Source organism: Oryctolagus cuniculus, unplaced genomic scaffold, assembly GCF_051225735.1.
Source record: "Oryctolagus cuniculus isolate XC-2025 breed Fujian yellow rabbit unplaced genomic scaffold, ASM5122573v1 ptg000055l, whole genome shotgun sequence".
NCBI classification, from domain to species: domain Eukaryota; kingdom Metazoa; phylum Chordata; class Mammalia; order Lagomorpha; family Leporidae; genus Oryctolagus; species Oryctolagus cuniculus.
This window is the reverse complement of record NW_028301710.1, coordinates 169881-174772: the sequence shown is the minus strand read 5'-3', so window position 1 is coordinate 174772 and position 4892 is coordinate 169881. Positions and strand designations below refer to the sequence as shown.

General features: G+C 36.9%; 1 pseudogene; it reads right to left on the bottom strand.

Annotated features, from left to right (window-relative positions):
• Positions 1–1756: 1756 nt before the first annotated feature.
• LOC149119040 (palmitoyltransferase ZDHHC2-like) lies at positions 1757–3320 on the bottom strand (annotated as a pseudogene).
• Positions 3321–4892: the final 1572 nt, after the last annotated feature.

Sequence of the window (4892 nt, the reverse complement as noted above, 5' to 3'; positions counted from 1 at the left end):
TTTAAGTGAATACATAAAAGACTCAGAGGGGGAAGTTACCAGTACTATGGCAGGGTAAAGGGTACAAATTCCTCTTTTTCCCCTGGCTTCCACTTTGCAAGAGGGAACACCTAACAGAATCCAGTCCAGGATATCACTATACTAGTCCTGTGCTTTGAAAAAATATCTGGCTACATATGATTCTGAATACATCAAATGCTGCTCTTGCCCTTAAGACTTCTAACAGTAGTTATGAATTATCCTGAAAAAACTTTAAGGTAAAAGCCAGAATATATCATGTCTTCCCAGATTTTTTGAAGCAGATTGTCAAATTCTTCAGCTTAAAAAAAAGTCTGAAAAAGACTGCTGCTATATTGTTCAAAGAATTGCATTACTGCATTCCTATAAAATGGACTTGGCCTATGTAGCTCATTCCATAAACACATTTAATATAAAACTTTTTGTATTTTTAGCAAGGATAAGTAATAGCAAAGAGCTTTTATTCCATTGTCCTCTGGTATTTTAGTTTATCTGTATTGAATATTTTTCTAACAAACATTTTGAAAAGTTTATTATCATTTTCTCTTTGATTACATACCAGTTACTTAACTATGTGGTTTTAAAAGATAATCTGCTTTAAATTCTCAGTCAATACTAAAAAAAGTATACAGCTTATCCTAATTGTTAACATTTACAAAACTTATAGTTCATTCAAATAAAAAATAATGCTCTTTTTGTAAATAGTGCATACAAAGCACAAGAGCTTCTTAGTATATTTAATGAAGCCAAACACCTTAGCATCAACAGAAACATCTTTTTATCTTAAACTAAATTTTCAAGCAGCATGCCATTTAATTCATACTGAACTAAATTTCCAAAACAATATGATTTTTGCTTAATGATTTGCATAATTTAATCTTGATAGGTACTTCAGGAAACATATAGTTTTACTGTCATAATTTTGATGAGAAGACAAAAATAATATAGATACCGCTGGAGGATTAACAGGACAAATAATAGAGATATTACTGGAGGGCAAATCCATTGACCCAAAAGGAATTCTTAACAGAAGTTCAATACTTTTACTAAGCTCAGTAGGAGAAATGACCAAAAAAGATGTTTGTAAAAACCTAAGCCCACAAAAATGTATCAGAAGTCAATAATGTTACAGATTTTCCTACAATTACAAAAATCAGAAAAGAAGAAAGGTGTTTCTGATTTAGAATTATTTTCTAAGAACATTGGATTCATTCTCAGAAATGTGTTCTAGCCATTTGATCAGAAAGCTCCAGCTTCAATGTTCATACTTGTTTTCTAATGGGGAGCAAAGTCTAGAAGTAGATTAAAGTCTGATAAAAATGGATGGTGATCTTCAAGTACAGGCCATTTGGACTTTGTAATGAAGTCATAGTTATGATGGGTCACTAAGTCTCAGGCTCATTTCCTATCAGAAGTAAAAAGTAAAAGAAGTCTGGTTTATTTCCTCTACCTTCTTAATAGTAACTAACATTTTACAAATCAAGCACCTTATAATGTGACATAAAATCCTTTAATTCTGAAACAATATCTTAAGTCTCAATTTTTGAAATAAAAAAAATCAGATAATCAATGAAGTTTTTAAGTAATAAACTGTGCTACCCACATTATTTAAGTGAAAACTGGCCCATGAATTTAGGCCAAGTTTTTGATGGAAGATATTTCTTCTTTGATTCATAAACCATAAAAATTTTAATATGTAATAAGAATCTTTGTTACTTATAACATTCTGTATATTGGATCAAAAGTGTGTTATGTTTTAAGTAACAACTTGCAATCAACTCATATTCTGCATATCCAAATGGTGCCTTCATATGGGAGCCTTTCATCCATGTACAGCATCGATACTTTAATAAAGCATGAATTTACTTTGCTTGAGGATTAAGTCTCATTCTCCATGGTTAATGCAGGATTGTTCATACCAGCTTTGCCTCTTCCAAGGTTTATGTTGTTTTCTGTCCAAGACTGAGAGTCAATAAGAAGGTGGCTCTGGGATTCTCTCTATGGCTTTGCAGGAAACTGATGGTTTTCAGGATTTTTAGCTGTTGAATTCAGCCCTGCAGGGTAGATGGTTGTTCAGGATCCTGGTTAACAAGTCAGCACTCAGACTTGAGAAAATGGTTACCAACCAGTACTTCTCATCACCAAAAACTTATCTCATTATTTTTTACTGAGACCTGACTTGAATCCATTTTTATCAGTTCCATGTTGAAATACTGGAGTCCTCACTGTGCACTTACTCCTCATGTAGGATCTCTGTCCTTAGTGTGCTGTACATTGAGATTTAATGCTATAACTAGTACTCAAACAGTATTTTTCACTTTATGTTTCTGTGTGGGAGTAAACTGTTGAAATCTTTACTTAATGTATGCTAAACTGATCTTCTGTATATAAAGAGAATCAAAAATGAATCTTGATGTGAATGGGAGAAGGAGTGGGAAAGGGGAGGGTTGTGGGTGGGAAGGAAGTTATGGGGGGAAGCCATTGTAATCCATAAGCTGTACTTTGGAAATTTATATTCATTAAATAAAAGTTAAAAATAAAAAAAAAATTAAAAAAGAAATACTGGACTCCTGGATGCCTCTAATGTAAATTTGTTTTTGCTGATTAGCCAACAGTGATAGCCAAACAGAGAAGATGAGCTGACAGAAAACTAGCTGCAGCAAAGAATTGAAACCTCATATGGAACTTGGCTTGAGTATTTGGTAGACCACTTATCCAAAATTTGACAAAATACTGTAAGTCTGTAGCAGCCATTAAAATACAGTACATCAGAGAACAAGCCATGAAAAGAAGGAAGAATTTTTAATCTGAAATTCCCACACAATTTTTCACCCATGGGCAATGATGATCCATCTTCAAAATACATTTATTGCAGATGGAACAGGGATGGCAGTGATCTGGTTTTATAAGTTGGCATCTGTCACAGTAGCGGATGGCTCCAGTCATGGCCGTGGTATAAATGGGAAGATCCCTGGCTGCTCAAGTAAGAATTTCCTGCTGGGGTTGTCCTCTTGGCTCTCTCTCCAACAATTCTTTCTCTGCATAAAAGAGATGACATTCTTTTGAAGGATCCATTGGTAATGTAAAGATAGTTTTCCAGTAGGACCAAACATCATGAAAAGTAGGTGATAAGATATCAAGTACACAACTTGTTCACCAATGTTTTCCATGGAAATTAGTCAGAGCTGGATGGCGAAGGCATAGTATGACCAGCCCAACAGGAAGCTGATAAACTCTGCTGGGATCCAGGACAGCACCCACCGGCACCACCACCTGATGCTGAGTGGGCCTGAGAGCGCCATCTTCCAGCCGCATCCACCTGCCCAGCTCTGGCCTTGGGGTGGGCTGGCCGCACCTGGCGCTCCTGGGGGTGGAAGCTGGTTGCACTGCAGCTACTGCCGCTGCCGTGGCACTAAGTCCCCAGCCTGCAGACTGGAGCCAGCGCTGTGGACTCCTGGCTCCTCAGCCTGGCAGAGGTGGCAGCTGCAGGAGGAGGCAGCTCTACATGTAGATTTAAAAATGCCTCTTCTTTCTGTTTTTTTTTTTTTGTTTTTGTTGTTCAACACATGCACGCATAATCTCTGTTTATAGAAAGCCAAATCAAAGTGAGAGTAAAATATCCAGTCTTAAAATGGGTAGAAAATAAAAGATGAAAAATGACAATGATGCAGGAATTAAATAAGTCACAGAGAAACTGCTGACATATTTGAATTGTAGGCCCAAGTGGAAAGGATTAAAAAGGAGAAACAACAAAGAGAAACAATGTTGGAGAAGAAAATCACTGAAAATTTTGCAAATCTTTCAAAAGTCAACAATCACCAAGTCATAGATCCATTAAATGCTGCAAAACATTTTCTTTCTTTTCTTCTTCTTCTTCTTCTTTTTTTTTTTTTTTTTTGACAGGCAGAGTGGACAGTGACAGAGAGAGACAGAGAGAAAGGTCTTCCTTTTCCGTTGGTTCACCCCACAATGGCTGCCATGGCCAGTGTACCGCGCTGATCCGAAGGCAGGAGCCAGGTGCTTCTCCTGGTTTCCCATGGGGTGCAGGGCCCAAAGACTTGGGCCATCCTCCACTGCACTCCTGGGCCATAGCAGAGAGCTGGCCTTGAAGAGGGGCAACTGGGACAGCATCCGGCACCCCAACCAGGACTAGAACCCAGTGTGCCGGTGCCGCAAGGCAGAGGATTAGCCTATTCAGCTGCGGCGCCGGCCACTGCAAACCATTTTCAAGGTAAACCATACTTAGCCACTTCGTAGCTTCACTTTTTGAAACTAAAGACAAACAAGACAGCAAAATATATAATCTCCAAAGGATCCAATGTGAGACAATAGCTGACTTATCCATGTCTGGCTTCACTGTATTAGTTGAGGAATCTGAATTTTGTACTGCTGTCAGTATATGTGTATCATCAGTGTTCATTGACACCTATAAACATCATGTGAAAGTGTATTTATATATATATATAAGTATATATGCAATTTCAAATTAAAATTGAAATGTTACTCAAATATTGAAGCAAACATTCTGACTGGAGAAAAATGATCTCAGAAGAACAATAGGAAAGAAATTAATGAATCTTGACTTGAACCTTTTTTATGATCGTGTGTATTCCATAGTTTTTTTTTTTTTTTGTCTTCTATAGTTTCTATCCCTTATAATAAAGAAAAGGTAAGGAACAAGAGATGCAAAACAGGTAAAAATGCTGAGTTTAACTGAGCAAGCCTGAGAATCTAAAAGCATTGTCCTGATGTCTTCACTAATCAGTAGAAGTGATAACTAGACAGAAGCCTTAGAATTCTCTCCTTAGCTCATCTCTGTGTGAGATTACCACAGTAAATTACAGGATTATGCTTTGCCCATAATATAAATTGTA